The following is a 16,700-nucleotide window of genomic DNA, read 5'->3' as shown; positions in this document are numbered from 1 at the left end:
GATTTATGAACTTATAAAAGAGAGATGGAATGTCAGGTGTTCAGTTGTCCTGTCTGAGAAGAAACTTATTATAAAAAACTTAAAAATTAATTTTAAAAAGTAGCTCAACTTAGTGTACATTGTAAGATATAAAATAGACTTTGTCAATAGCTTTTGACCATGTGAAAATTTGATCCAGCACACTGGATAGTAATATTAAGGAGGGTATGGTAGAGGACATAAGGCACTTTGAAGAAAAAAGCATGAAGTAGGGAACTGAGTGAGAAGCTTTGTGGCCATGGAGAAAAACACATTTCTATTTGTGCCAGCCCCAACCCATAGAAGCACACAGATTTCAAGCAACTATGAACATTTATCCCATTTCCTCTACAGAGTAGGTTGATGGACCCATGATCTCCACAGTGGAGACTTTTCCTTCAAGGATCCCAGAAGAATAAAATACAGTAAATACCTTCTACCAATACTAGTGATTCTTGCCACAGTCCAAGTAATAATAGCTAACATATGTTGCATATGTGCTAATATTTTATATCATTAATTCATTTAACTCTTGAAAGATCTTATTCTTTTACTCTGGCCATTTTAAAGATGACAAAACTGTGGCAGGTTGAGGGGACTGTCAACTTGATTGGCTTTAGGATTCTCCCGGGAGAATGGTGGAATATACTTCTAAGTGTCTGGGTGGATCATAGAGGGGTGGTCTTGGGCTCCCCAACACTTCCATTCTGGCCTGTTCCTATCCTCTACTTCCTGGGCCACCATGAACTAAGCAGCTTTAGTTCACCTTGCTTTTCTCCCATGATGTTTCTGCCTTGAAAGCAGCCAATTATAGATTGAATCCCCCCAAATCATAAGCCAAATTAAACCTCTCTTCCTTTTAAGTTGTGGATGTCAGGTAGTGTCTTCAGCAACAGGAAAGCTGACTGATACAAAAAATTGGTACCAGAGAAGTAGGGAAATTGTTGTGACTGTACCTGATTGTGTGGTTTTGAAACCTTTGACACCAGTTAGTCAGAGGAGTTTTGAAAGTTTTGGAGATTCAGGCTCGAGAAGCCCTAGAATGCTATAAGAAGATCTTGATTCATGATTCTGGCCAGGTCTCAGAAACCAGTATGCTGACAGAAATATAAACATTAAAGGTCAGGCTAAGGAGGTTTCAGTTGAAAAAAAGGACTCCATTGGCAGTGTTGGGCTAAGGGTGCTTTGTGTTAAACTCATAGCTTGAAAATTTGTCTACATTTATCTACATTTTTTCCCATGTCCTAAGACTCCAGGAGCCTGAGATTAAGGGCCGTGGACCAATTGATCTGACAGAGGAAATTTGGACACAGCCCAATATACCGGGCTGTGGCATAGATAAAGCTGGTTGCTTTTAGTCAGGTTCATTGTAAGCATTGGAGGCAAACTGCAGAGCAGAAAAACTTGAAGAATTTAAATTTTGACCCAGAAGGAACCATGTGTAAATTTGGAGCCAAAGGAGGTGAATCTGCTAAAGAGAGTAGCATCATTATAAAGAAATCAAGTCCTATATACAGGGGAAGAGAAAAATACGATTTTAAGGCATCTCAGAAATCAGCATAACCCTACCCATCACAGGCTCAAGTGTGTAAAATTGTCAACCTTTCATTTGAGAAAAGTGTCCCTGAGACCCATACTTGAGAAAGGCCTCCTAGAGAATTTGTTCCCTGGGACTCATTTCACCATGTTCAACCATCCAGGCACTCAAGAGGCTGCTGCAGCCATGGACTAAAGGACCTGGCTTCCACTAGTGTTGACAGCTGACAATGGCATTGTCCAAGTAATGCTAGTTTTCTGGCATGCAGAATACAAGTGCTGTGGGGTTGTGGAAGTTTTCCTCCAGATTTTAAGGAAGACCAGGGAATGCAGGCAAGGAGCTCCTGAGGGCACTGCATGAAGCTATGGAAATAAGGCCAAAAGTGCAAAGGAGATCTAAGGAATTCAGAGATACCAGAAATGTGGAACATCTGCTGAGAAATGCTGCAGGCCATGAGCAGAAGCAAGCAAACAGAGAGCTTCTATGGCACACAGCTAGCAAGGTCATGGTGTGGGGCCACTCAACCCCTTTGGAACTTGCATCTCACCAATACATGTTCTGAATACCAAATATTCAGTTTAGGACTTAATATTTGCCCTGCTAGATATCACCCTTGTTTTGATCCAATTCTTTCCTATGCCTCTATTACTCATTTATGGAATGGGAATGTTTACCCTGTTTTATTGTATGTTGAAATTATGCAAATTGTTTATTTTCCCCCCAGAGGTTGACAGCTCAGAGTTCGCCTTTAATTTCAAAGGAGACTATGACTTTGACTTTTGAAAAATGCTGGAATTATTGAGGCTTTGGGGTAAGGATTATTGCACTTCTGGTTATATGCAGGATAGTTGTACTATGTTAGGTGGGATTATGAACTTGCTATTGTCTTTATTTGGGTATAAGTATGATTTGAACAGTTGTGTTTGGATATGAAGTTGACAAGGGGTGGGGTGTAGTGATTTAGGTGAAGTGTCAACTTGATTGGCTTTGGGATCCACCTGGGGGATTGGTAGAACACATTTCTGGGTATCTCTGGGTATATTTCTATGTGGATCATGAGTGGGTCTATGTCTGGTCCCTTGTCCCTTCCTCTCTGCTGTTCTTCCCCTATAATCTGTTTCCTGGCACCCTTGAACTAAGCAGCTTTGCTCTGCCATGCCTTTCTACCACAGTGTTTCTGCTCTGGAGCCTACCAAGCATGAACTGAAATTGTGATCCAAATTATACCTCTCCTTCTTTAAGTTGTATTGTGTCCAGTGATGGGAAAGAAGACTAATACATGAACTAAAAGATAAAAAATTTAGACCACAAAACTAAAGAGGTTCAACAATGAAACTTAAAGTCAAGAAGTCTGGTTAAAGGGCATGTGTCTTGCCACACTACCACACAGAGGTTTTTTGTTTTTTTGTTTTTTGGGTTTTTTTGTTACTGGGGGTTTGAACTCAGGTCCTTGCGCTTGCGTACCAGGCGTTGAAACCACTGAGCTAAATCCCCGGCCCTTCACACAGAGTTTTGAGAAGAGGTCATCTTTTGGTCTCAACTTCTTATTGGGGCAATTTATATTGTCGGATGTAGTACAATATGACACAGACCAAAATGAGGGTCATGAAGACACCCGATGAGCCCAGAGTTCCCTCAGGCTGCTTTTCTGGCTTGAACTCCCATGCTATCACAGGTCACATTTTTCAAATCCAGCTGAATGCCATTATATTGCTAAGTCTCCTTTATTGCCCTTATCCCCACCTTTTGGATTGATCTTTCATTTGATGGAATTCTGTACAAACATTTACCTCCTAAGGCATTCACAACATTTCATCCTAAGCATCCATTGATTTACATGACTTTCTCTGCTATGTGCCTTTTATGGTGGAGAACTTATCTTTCTTATCTTTGAAATCTGAGTGCCTAACACAATGTATTACAAATAAAAGGTGTCCTAATCAACAGGATTAATTAAACAATTAAACTATTGTCTTTCCTTGTACTTCAGCCACTAGGATTGTGTATTATTAACTGGATTTTTTTTCTCTAGATGTCCATGGTAGAATAATGCAGAATCATTTTCCTTCCCTACTTGAAAATTAGAGGACTCCCCCGCAAAAAAACCCCTAACTTATTTCAACAGTGATAACTATGATAACACATAACACTCTTCCTCACCGGTTGTATCTATTTCTAGATATTGTTGGTATTTGCTGTTGGAGTATAAGCTCTGAAGGCAGAGCTCTATTTTGTCTCTTTTGTAGTCACTACTGTATTCTCAGGACTGAGCAGTAACTGAAATGTGGGAACTGCTTGTGTCCACTGAATGTGGAGTACATAGTGAACACTTAGAACTGAGTCAGAGGACTGAGTTTATGTCTTGCCTTGATGACAACTTTCCATTAACCTGGGCAAACCTTATCAACTTGGCCTCATATTTTTCCCCTTTAAAATGATCAAAATAAAGAAAAGTATAGATTGTACTTTCATAAAAGTTGTAGATATTTAATATCCTCAAAGCTGTACAGTTATGGGTCAGGTGGCAGTGGTAGAACGTCAGTGAGGCTTGCTCCCAGCTGCCTGTGTTTCCATCCAGCTGTCACTAGAAGATAATGTCAACAAGGACACATAATGGAGAGTAAAGTTGCCAACAATAACTCGCTTAGTGATAACACAGAAGATGGTGATTTATTACTGTGGACATCCTAGACTAGGAGATCTGTGAAGTCTTTTCCAGTTATTAAGATCTCTGAATCTATAACACATGCTTCTGAAATGAGAGACAAAAACAGATTGGAGGCAACTGGACTCCAAATACATGATTATTTTGAAGGATAAATGACTATATTGACATTTTTTCTTGTTCCAAACTCTTACTTTTTCACTTGAAGTCACACTAAGCTCAAGGCAAAGTGAAAATGTCTTACTTCTTTTGTTTGCATAGCATAGATACAATTTACACAAAACTGGAAAAGCCCAAGATACTTCAGCCTTTTCTTCATTCTGCTTAAAGAAGCAAGTTTAGAAGAGCTGAGGCTGGAAAAACATTGTGGTACTAATGCCAATGAGAACACCAGACTTCTCACTTCGCAGCTCTATATTCCTGTGAAGTGGGGAAATTTTTTATTTTTATTTTTATTTTTTATTTTTTTGCTTTTAAAGCAGTGTTGAAAGACTGCATGAGGTGTGAGTACGAAGCCAACTATTTGTATTCCACTCATATTTTCTCAGAAGACTCAGGACTTGAAGACCTATAATGTGTTGAATCACCACAGTCAAAATCTTAGCGGCTTGACTTCATTTCCAGCTGCTCAGCACTACAGATGATATGCAACTCTAAGTGCAGCAGCAGTCTTTGAGTTATCTCTACAGAGCTCTAGAGATGTAACAGCTGCAATTCTCTCCTGTGTCTCATGCTCCCAGGAAGGGGAAAAGGCCATAGAAAAGTGGCAAACCAGTCACAAACTATTGAGCACTAACACCCAGCTGCCAGACTAAGCAGCATCTGGCACCATCCTTCATATGGAGATTTTTGTTTTTATATAGTTAACAAAGTTCTCTGGGCATCACTGAAAAAATATGTGAGAAATCTAGTGACTATGTTTTATTTAAAGCATGTTTCATTAAAATTCTCATACATTGTAAATATGGTACAAAACCAAAACTATACAGCTGCCTTGCAAGGGGCTAGTGTGTTAGTAGAGATGTACAGTTGTAACCAGGCATTGTTAATTTTTAATTGCCTTTTAATTGCCTATGGGGAATGTTGAGATTCCTATTGGTGTTCCAAGCAGTCAATTATAAGGCTATTTCTTGCAACCTATAGGTAATGGGTGAAAAGGAATGTTGTGCTTGGCTGTGTTTTACTGCAGGCACTGAAGAAGTGAAGTACTTTTCACCAGCGTGCAGCAGCCCAGTGCTGAGGGGTCACTGCAGTGTGAAATCATATGGTAAGCTACAGGCCAGATTTCCTAATGAAATTATAGAGGCTGAGGAGAAATTTATTATTTTAAACTGTGTAGCACTGCAACTCTCCTTGAAAGCTCCTCAGAGACACTCCCCTTGAGAGAGTAAGATTGCAGTCTAGTCACCAATAGACCTAAAAGTTGAGAAGAGAACTTCCAGGACCAGGTGGCAAATACAGATATTGGGAATTATTTGGAACTATAAGTGAGCTCAGGAGCTGTAACAGAGCAGCCATTAGAACAAGATAACAAAAGCCTTACAAGGAGACAAGTTCAAGAAAATGGGGAGTATCCATGAGAAAAGGCACACTTCAAGGACATCTGGACTCCAGATGCTCAAGGAATCTCTAGAGAAGGCCTCACCTTAAGAGGATCTAGTTGTCAGGAGGAAATACATGTCACCTCTTCCTGACTGTGAATACTTAGGGCAGAGATGGCAACCCTTTTTTTTTTTTTGTACCAGGGATCGAACTCAGGACCTTTCACTTGTGAGGCAGGTGCTAGAAGCACTGAGCTAAATCCCCAGCCCTAGATGGCAAACCTTTTAGAGACTGAGTACCCAAACTACAACCCCAAACCCACTTATTTATCACAAAGTGCCAACACTGAAATTAAACCTGAATACTGAAGTTTTACTTTAGAAAAACAACTGTTATCCAATGCTTGGCTACTGTGCTTATGTGCTGACTGAGGGGACTCTGTGTGCCCACTGTGGTATGTGTGCCATAGGTTCCCCACCACTGACCTAGGGGAAAGGTAGCAAGAGTGCCCCTTGAAGAAGGAAGATGGTAGCAAAGAGAGTTGGGGATCCAAGAACTTGGGGGAGTGGTAAAGAATGTGAACTATACCTGCCTATGAAATTTCTGGAGAAGAGGATGTGTAGGAGTTGATAACGTGTCAGAATGATTTAAAGGGAGATTGATGAGATATTTTTTTGTTATTGCAGTAGATATTTCAACACCAATCCAGCTTTATAAGGTGTTGGAATATTGCTGATGAATTACTCTTCTAGTAATATCTAATAATATTCACAAAGAGCATTTGAGAATGATGTCTATAGTACATGAAAATGATAGAACAATGTCTGGACATAGTACTTGCTTCTTCCATGCTATGTAAACTTCTATCCCAAGGCATTTATTCTTGTCAACAGAACTCAAACTAAAATTTTACTCCATCCTGCTCTAGAACAATCCTACCCATGCCTAGAAGTAGGCAGCAGTCAAGCAAATCTCTTCAGAATTCAAAAAAGTCTAATACACGAGACTGCTTCTAAAGTATGTATTTATAATTATATTGGTATACATAGTGACTCTCAGTGTTTGCTCTACATGAGAATCACCTAGTCAGTTTTGTTTTTTAGTTTTTTTGTTTTTTTGGTACCGGGGATCGAACTAGGGTCTTCCACTTGCAGGGAAGGTGCCAGAACCACTGAGCTAAATCCCCAGCCCCTACCTAGGCAGTTTTGAAAAATACAACACATGCCCCCAGAATTCTGACTGAAGTGGTCTGAATAAAGACCTGCACCTGTGTATTCGAAGCTCCTGGGGAAATTCTAGCTTGCAGTTATGTTTGAACACACTGGTACAGCCTATTTATGAATTAGTCTCCAACTTATCAATTTCCTCTGTTCTTTACCATCAGGATTTCTCTCTTCAAATCATGTCAAAGGTTTTCATTAAAAACTTGTAATAGCTTCCCATGGCATGGTAAAATGATTTTAAATTCTAACATGGTATTCAAAGGCCTTAGAAATCTACCTTCAATCTATCTTTCCAGTTTTATACCTTGCCCTATTTCATGAAACTATGGAATTCAACTTAATAAATATGCTATTTTCTCCCAAAAGGCACATGCATTTCAATATGCCCTAAACTGTCCCATATTGTTCCTTTATGCAAAGTGACCTTCCTCTACTGTGTCCATCTATTCTACTCATCTTTAGTGTTGTTTCCCCAAACTTTCTATAGAGCTAAGTGACAGCATCTTCTTTGCTCCCTTAGTGTCATGTACACACCATAATCTATGTCACATCTTATCAGAACATCACATGGCTGAGACAATGCTAAGTTATCCACACATTCTATTTCATTTTTATTTTTCTGGACACATAGGAAGAGGGTATTTCCCACCTTCGTTTATTGCTATATTGGGGTTGTATGTTGTCTTCTAGTCAATAAAGTGTAAATGGAAGCAATGAAAGCCATTTCCAGAGATAGCCCTTGAGAATATTCTTTGAGAAACTTTTATTCTTTCTTCCTTTATCCTGAAAACCTGAGACCAATTGTAAAATTCTTAAGTTTAAGGACTGTGCCTTAGTCATTTTGCATTCTCAAGAATTGATACAATATCTACTACATATAGTAGGTCAGTGAAAATGTATTAATTTGATAAAAAAATATAGTTAAAACATACAATTTGAAGTTTATAAACAAGACTGAAAGCTGATTACAGTGGGCAAGGCAGGACACAGGCCAATAAACAGAGAATGCAATAGACCAAGAAATAGAAAACTGTATCGAAAAGGTCAGTGTATCCTTTGGGGAAGTAGCTGACATGCTAGGGAGGTCAGCATGGCATTTGTCTTCAGAACAAATTAAAGGGCTATGGAATTTTTTTTCTAGTGTTGGTGATGTTCAACTTTATAATTCCTTATACTTCTTATGTTTTCAGAATCTATTATTACCTATTATCTAATTAGATTCAGGAGACAATACAGACATAGTTGGAGCAGGTATTATGATTTTTATTTCAAATTGAAATGAGATTAGGTACTTGCTCAAGGTCTCATTCTAAGTACTGACAGAATCAGAGTCCAGTTTTCCTAATTAGAATGCAGTACCTTTTCCTCTCTAGGTGGTAAGCTGTCCCTATGCACCACCTCATGATCTGCACCTGTCATCTGTATCATCCATGTGCTGAGTGGGTTTCTCAGTCATGAACAGTAAAAGCTCAGAAAGGGCTTGGTTTACCAGCATCTACATAAGTTATACTGCTTAGTCAATTCCTAAGGTTCTTACTCTTCTTGCAATGACCCCAAATCTGATGCCAGTATAGATGGCCAGAACGATAAAGAAGGAAGGGATCCATACTTCATTAAAAAAAAACCAACCTTGAGCAGCAGACACAATATAAGAAATAATCATAGCTTCCCAAGCTCCTTGGCATAGGACATCAGAAATAGAGTTGTATTTCTAGGACAGCTTTGGTAAGCCTGTCAGATAAAGAAGGTAATCTGAAATTTCTGTGAAGCTAGATTTAGCATGTAGAAGGCGGGCCTGGGCAGCACCACCTACAGGTCCATGGGAGAGGTGAGATCACATCGAAGATGAATGAGACAAATTACATGTTCAGTAATTTCACTAGTGATCTTCGTGACAGGCTGCTTCAAGAAGATAAAGGACTCTGATCAGCCCAAGCCCTAATGGGCTTCTCCTCCCACCAAGACAGCCTTTTGCTCATCATTACCCACATGTAGAGGGTGCTTATAATTCTACACTGCCTCAGTATCCATTAACACAGGATTAACTTCCTTATCCCATAAGCAGAGCTCAGTCTCTCTTTACATAGTTTCCCTCCCATTCTATTTCACACTCAAATGGGTCAAATTGTGGCCAGAGTTAAGAAATGAGAGGCATTTCTTCTACGAAGCAGACTGTGCTTCCAGTGGTCAGCTGTTTACTCTAATGGACATTCAGGTGTTTCCACTGGAAGTTAAAGTGAGCCACGCCTATTCCCTCACATACCGCTACCCGCTACACCCCTGACTCGTCCTTCCTGCCTCACATGATCTAAAATGAAGGACTGATCTCCTGACTCATGACTCCGTCCTTGCTCAGACTCTGTGAGTAAAATCATTGACCTTGTTTTCTTTTGTGGTGGTGCATTGGGTTTGTACTTTAATCTGAAGAGCCAACTTCTTTAATCTGAAGAAGGAAGTCCATGTTCTTCCCAGCATCCTGGGAAAAACATGACCTGTGGAGAATGGGGGTTTCCACAGGCCACATTTTTCCCAGCATGCTGGGAAGAACATGAAGTTGGGCTCCCAATACTGGTGGAATGGTCAGGCGGATGCAAACTGGACATAAGTCAGACAAGAACCGCGAGGGAATCTGCTTGTATGAACAAATTTCCCCAGTGAGGGGCACCTGGTTGCAGGCAGATAATTAAGCAAGAAGCCATCCACCATGTAAAAGAAGTATCCAGTAAAAGGCATAATGTAAACACCAGTCTCATTTCCCTTCCTTTTAGGGAAGGGTTCCTGGCTCCTCTGATACTAGAACTCCAATTTAGCTGGCAACTCTCAAAACACAATTTCAGCAGAGTTATCTTTGCATTCCAGGTGATATTTTTCTGTTCTTTGCTTCCAAAGTTGCCTGTACTTTCATTAAGTGCCTAATGCATTAAATTAAAATTCAATACAGTGAAGGTGCCTGCTGTAAAACTGCACAGGTCATCAAATTCTTATAGAATTTAGTAGGTGATGCAGCATTGTAATAGCATTAACTACTATGTATTAAGATATTACTATGTGCCAGCTAAATTATATTTACAAGCACCTGCAAGTTAAATGCTATCTCTGTATAATACTGTACATTAAAAAGTGCAAGTGCCAAAAAGGTAAGGTTATCCAGATAGAAAGGGAAGATTTCAAAGCCCCCATTTTTCTGAGGAGAAAAAACATGGAGCGGTAGGAGAAAAAGAATGAGAGATTCCCTCCAATTGCATGATTTTAAGCACCTGTGACATGCAAGCGAGAGCCTTCACTCACTACTAGATCCTCCCCATCTGCTTCTCTAACCCTCCTGTGGCTTTTTGAGCCTGTGCTACCTTGTGATCCAGCCAACGGACCCTCCAGTGAGCCTCTAGCCTTAGCCTCCTCATGATTTATGGCACAGAAATGGAAGTTTGGGGCCTGAGCACCAAGTCTTTGTTACAAACTAAGACTGAGTCTAGTGCTGCTAGAGGCTAAGGGTTCTTAGCTGTCTAATTCACTACCATTCTGGACTACCTGGTACTTTAACTACAATGGGTTATACTGAATCAATGGGGAAATGGTTACAAATTCCAAAGAAGTGACTTAAAGTAAATTTTTGTGACTTCCCACTCATAAATTTGAGATTGACTGCATAGATAAGACAGGAGTATACATTTCTTTCTACCTTAATGAGAATTTAAGGGAAGGATTGCTACATGAAAACGTCTCAGAATTAGGAAGTTTAAAGGTTCCATGGGCTTTTATCACGCACTTGAGGATAATATGCTTTTTCTATGGCCTACAAAATAGCAATGTTATTAAAGAGTTTTATCACGGGCAGCCTTTCCATGAATAATACTTTCTTTAGCAAGCACTTTCCTACAAAGTCTGATGGGAGTAAGCCTTCATTTCTTGTTCCTGGCTTTAATGGAGAAAATGATTGCAAATATTCTCTTCATCCCAGACTACAAAGGAGATACTACCACCTTGCTTGGCCCAGGAAACTCTGTCATGCTGTGAAAAAGTGGCCAAAGGGAGTCTCAGCTGCAGTGAGGTAACTGATGGCACAAAAGTGGGAAAATGGGGAAAAGAGGGAGAGACTACAGAAGGGCTTGATTTCTCAGCTGCAAGTATAAAATTAATAAATTTAATCACAAGCATTTAGTGAGTGCCTTGACATGATCTATATTGTGCATTGGAAAAAGTAACAGCCATGTCGCTGTGCGCTGTGCAAAGTGGAACAAGCCTCTCACTTCTGACAATGAATTTACACTTTCAAATGAAAGGAAATTTGTTGTTCTCAATGTCCATTTTATTTCTCATGTGACTTCTATAATCAGCATTTTTCTGAGCTGAATGATAGTAGTTACTTAAACTCCTTTTGCTTTTTCTTTCTCTTTCATGTGTGCTTATTTAAGCCAACTATTTCATCTGGTTTTCAATTAAACAAACCAAACCAGGAGAAGTGTGCTGAGGGATTCTGTGTCAGTCCAACATTTTCCAAGGGATGTTCTACATAGTTTCCATCTTACATGCTGGCTTCAAAACTGAGCTTCTATGTAAATGTGATTCTGCTATGCCTGAGGATTGGATTCCTTTGCCAAATCTCAATTCAGATATTTCATAATTGAGTTATCAGGAAATATATATAAAATAAATCTCATCATTTTTTGCCTCTAACTTCTTATGTTGCATTGTTGTGTTTGCTATAGTTTATAATCATTTTTGTCTTTATGTTGCACACAAGCACACAATTTCTATCAACCATTCTGCTTGAAACATCAGAGATTTAAACATCCAGGTTCAAAGCAATGGTAAGAAATAGCAAGTAAGGGTAGTAAGTAAGAAAACAGATCCAATTATTTTGAGCACCAAGGCTATGATAGAAAAAGCGTTGAAAGAGTTTGGCAAAGCACAGCTGAGACATAAAAACAGAATTGACTTCAGATTTTAGCAATGAGCCTGAGCAAGCAGAAGTGTGAAACTAAAATGGGCAATGTGTGCGTTATAGGACTTTGAGATGAGGAGTGAAATGATGAGAATGATGTTCAACCAAGCAACAAGTTTCTATGGAGCATGAACCATGTGATAGATAATAAAAGTACAGAAGGTCATGTAGAATTTATAATCCAATGACAGCAAGTGAGGCTTCCATAAACATCTCAGCTTTTGAACCAGATGATCTGAAAAAATTAAACTATGCATTAAGGACTATACTAGAATAAGGTATCCTGGAGGGAAATTTATCTGGGTGGTATATGGGAAATAAGTTAAAATAGAGATTGAATGCTGGATGCTGTATCTAGGTGAAGTAAAAAGGGCATAAATTAAGATGGTAGTTTTGGAAAAGGAGAAAAGGAGCAAGTAGATCAAAACATAAGGAGAAAAGTCATAATTTAAAAGTGAATTGGACAGGGAGAAAGAGGATAACAAGAGACTTGATGAAAGTGAGCCTCATGAAAATGAGTGAAGTATATAGCATGAGAAAAGGAGCAAGTCCTAGAAATACAAAAAGTAGGGTTGAGGTATTCACTAGTTTATATCATCTCAAGAAACACGAAGCTGTCCAGACAGATGATCTATGGACATTGAGGGTTTGTTGACAAGAGGCACCCCAGGAGGGACCTACAGTGGGACAAAGCCTGTTTAATCTGTATCAGCCATCTGTTCAGAGAGTAAGTACTTTCAGAATTCAGAGTTAAGAAAAGTCATTAGGGATCATGAAAATCATATACACCTTCTAGAAAGACATGGGATTAAGCTTGGCTTCAAGGATGAGTATGGTTTGAATAAAGAGGAGTTGAGGAAACATTTCCAAGTTACATGAGGAATTCTATGAACAATGGTTCAGAAGTGGCAAAATACATGAACTGTGTAGGTTTCTGGCAAACCTGTAGACCAGATTTTCAGGTTAAAAAGCATCTCAGAAGAAGAGGTATACAAGTTACTGGGTACTTTGCATTTTGGATTGAATATTTTCTTTCCCCAGAATTCATATATTGAAGCTCTAATCTCCTGTGTGGCTGTATTTGGAGACGGGGCTTCTAATGAAGTAATTAAGGTTAAATGAGGTTATAAGGATGAATCTTTGATATGATAATATTAGTAACCTTACAAAAGCAGACAACCACGGAGCCCACTACCCCATCCCACCCACATCATTAGGAAAGAACCTGTGAGTACAAGGTAAAAAAACAGCTGTCTGAAATGCTAGGGCTCTGTCCAACACAAACCCTGATGCTTCCTTGATTTGGGATTTCTCAGCCTTCACTCTTGTTCAAAAATAAATTTCCATTGCTTAAACTACCTAATCTGTAATATTTTGTTTTAACAACCCATTCAAACTATAAGATGGGCTTTAGCAACAGATTATATTAATGATTAACAGGAATTTAGCAATGGGTGAGCCACTGGAGATTTTTGAGAAGGGTGTGAGATAATGAATGCTTTGTTGGAAAAGATCAATTGGAAAGTCAGTTAGAAGGGGCATGACTGTGGTAAAATGGAAAACAGTGAAACCTGGCATCTGCAGACTGTGGTTCAAATTATAACCTGACAAGTATTAGATGTATAACTCTGAGTGTTCTGCACAATTGAACTTTCAGTGCCTTGATAATTTTCTCAGTTAAGGGGCATGTAGTATGTATCCCCTGTGGTGTGGGAAGAACTACCTGGCACAAAGGCCTGCAAGGGTGAGTTGAGCTATTGACTGGAATGGGAGAGTCTTGAGTTACAGATTTTTCACATAAGTTATTTCAATAATCTATGTGTAATTCTGTATTATTTTACTAGGGAGAAAAAAAATAGAGACAGATGGGAGAGATGTTCTGAAGGGGAAAATGACAGCAATTGCCAGGCTATTGGATCACATGAGAGAGTATAAAGATGAAGCTCAGTTGATTATAAGAGCTGTGCTGGAATGCTATGATCTATTTGAGAAATCAGTGCATGCAAGAGAGCTGAAATGTGTTGAATTTGCTTTTAGGCTGAATCCATGGCAGATATGTAAGAAACTTGAAATAGCATCATTTTCCATATTTCTATGTCCAGTTTAACTTCTGTTATAAATTTTTAAAAATAGTAGCCCTTTTGTTTCCCACCATCAGTGATCAGGATTCCATTATTCCTTTTTTTAAAATTGGCCAGAAGAGATGAAGGCAGAGCAGACAGAAATTTATGCAAGACTGGTAGGAATCATTTTGCACTCTTAGAAAAAAGGCAACTGCAATTGTTGTGCATGACCTTTGGAAACAGTCGCTCTACCTTCCGAATCAAGATTGATTTTCCATATAGGTGGAAGCCAATTGTGCAAGAGTGGAGATTGATGGTCCATCAAAATGCAACAGCTTTTCTGGAGAAAGAGTGTGTGGCAGAGCATCACAGGTGGCAGATGAAATGGGTTATTTCCTGCCCCAAAGGTGACAGTGCAAATTTGTTCCCTTTGTGCACATTGTAAAGCAATAATAAAACTTGGTGTTCATTCGGCAGCTTCCTGCTGAAGAGTTCATAGCATTTTTAACAATGTTCCTTTGCTCTGTACCTTTTCTCTATACTTTCACTATAAAGTAAAGACTCCAAAGAAAGTAACAATCTTCTTTCTTCCAAGACTGAGTTGAGGGGCACTTCAAAACCTTACAGAATGACAATGAATAGGCTCTATTTTCATAAGAGCACAGCAAAATGGAACTTTAAATTAGATTTTTTCTTTTAGATAAGCGATTTCTCCAAACTTCCTCCTGCTGAGGACATAACCAATACCACCTCCTGTCCTTAGCCCCAAAGAAGTGAAAGAATATGCAGATACAGGCCCCAGGAGGCCAGAGTTTAGGTTACTTTCCACAAGAAAGTAAAATAAATCTAAGACGACTGGAAGTGATAAAACAAGTATAAGGGTGCACATTGTCTTTCTGTGCACCCTCTCCTCTCTGTTTCTTACTCTTAAGAACCCGTACCCACCTGTACAAGGTGAGATGATGTTTTGAGGCAAATGGTCCTCTCCATCTCCTTGGAGATAACTTTGAGTAAATACTTTTTTCCTTTCTACCAAAATGTAAGGCCTCTTTTGATTTGGTCAGAGGCAATCAAATAAACCCAAGAGGCCAGTGACCATTTCAGAAACAGATTGCCCATTCTTGATTTGTTTATATAGCGTTTACAATGTTTGGTGACATACAGTTTGAAGAATGATCTGTAGTTCACAAATTATATTCACATACACAATCATAGAGTTCAGAGGGGGGCTTTGGCACCCAAATCCTGCCACTGACCATATCTCTTCTTGAAGTTCTAACCCAAAGAGCCACACACACAAGGGACAGTTATGAAATGGAAAGCAAAATAGCATTTTATAAACAAAATCTGTGCTGGAGCACATAATCAAACCTAGGAAGCCTGGAGAGACTTGTTCCTCCCTTGAATTTAAGAGAGTCAGATTTGCATTGCAGATTCTACTCTGATGTACCTTTGCTGTTCCAGAGGGAGGTAGAGGAATGGAGGTAGCTTTCACTGGGTCTTCCTGAAAAATAACAGGTTTGAATTTTCTCTAAAGCATTTATTTAAATTGTATGTGAATTTTCATAGCACATTTACTTTAAATATAATTGAAAACTTTAAACTTTTTAAAACTGCTATAGCACTTTGAATATACATATAATGCTACATCTTCTCTAGACTTAGAAGTAAGACCTATTAGCTCCCTCTGTATTACCTCCTGAGGGGTGGGGCAAGGAAAAGGCAGAGCATGGACTGGAGATGGATGACTGTGGAGTGGAGATTAGAAAGCCAAATTATAATACCCTAAGGAATAAAATAAATGGTTTAACCCAGGCTAAAATCATCATTTGAAGGTTCTAATCTTGTGCAATTCCAAGTAAGCATCAAGCACACAGTGAAGCAGGCAGTATCCTAGAGAATCTGAAGAAGCCTTTCAGAGAGGGAGCCATGGATAACCGTCTTCACCCAAGTGAATAGAAGTAGTTCAGGATAGTTCAAGGAAAACACTGGAATGGCCATCACCAAACCAAGTCCAAAGCAATGATTGGACAGCTATGGTGGAGATGAGCAGAACTCTAAGACTTGGTCAGTACAGCTGTACTGAGAGCCCAACATAGGGACACTGGCAGCAAGAAGAATTTTGAGGGTAGGTCTAAGCCTTCATATTTGTACTTAGACGAAATTAGCTCTGGAAAACTCATGGTGGAAGATAGGAGGACAGATACATCCATCACACACTATGCACAGTTTTGGCATTTATGTGGCCTGGTGGTTTTCACCAAAGCATAAACCATGTTCCCTATTGGGATTCAGAAACATCTGGAAATTTTAGATGAATTGGTAGAAAAGACCATCAGGAACATATTTGTACCAACAGCCAAGGAAGTGGGAACATACTCATTCTATAAAGAAGAGAATTGAGGCATTCAGGTGTATCCCTTCACAAAGACTTAGAATTGGGTAGTGAAAAGGTTAAGAATTTAGATTTCAACTTGGCTTCTGTCACTTGGATTTGCCACCAATACTTGTGCATCTGAGGGGACAGTTTCTGAGTTTAAAATAAAAAGTAAAAGCAAGATAGTACCATAAAATATTGAAACAAGTGAAATACTGCTCTGTGTTACTGTAATAAAATAACATCCATGTTGTGAGAGAGAGGATGGATCTGGAAGCCTGTGATGCCTCTGTCTCTAGCAAATGCTGCCACTCCCTTGCACCTGGAAGCCTC

General features: G+C 39.2%; 1 long non-coding RNA gene across 2 annotated transcripts in view; it reads left to right on the top strand.

Moving 5' to 3' along the window:
• The first annotated feature begins 4,611 nt into the window (after window positions 1-4,611).
• LOC110347351 (uncharacterized) overlaps window positions 4,612-16,700 on the top strand; it is a 132,826-nt gene continuing 120,737 nt past the window's right edge. Inside the window, exons 1-3 of one of the 2 annotated variants that reach the window (XR_002391928.2) lie at window positions 4,612-9,346; window positions 10,944-11,033; window positions 11,398-15,498. This is a non-coding gene — a long non-coding RNA (uncharacterized LOC110347351). Of the gene's footprint in view, window positions 9,347-10,943; window positions 11,034-11,397; window positions 15,499-16,700 lie in introns of those variants that run through there. The other variant, XR_002391929.2, reaches the window with a different exon arrangement.

The sequence above is a fragment of the Heterocephalus glaber genome, unplaced genomic scaffold (assembly GCF_053883595.1).
Source record: "Heterocephalus glaber isolate CG9 unplaced genomic scaffold, H.glaber_assembly_v1.0 deba00001429, whole genome shotgun sequence".
NCBI lineage: Eukaryota > Metazoa > Chordata > Mammalia > Rodentia > Bathyergidae > Heterocephalus > Heterocephalus glaber.
This window is presented reverse-complemented; position numbering and strand designations above follow the sequence as displayed.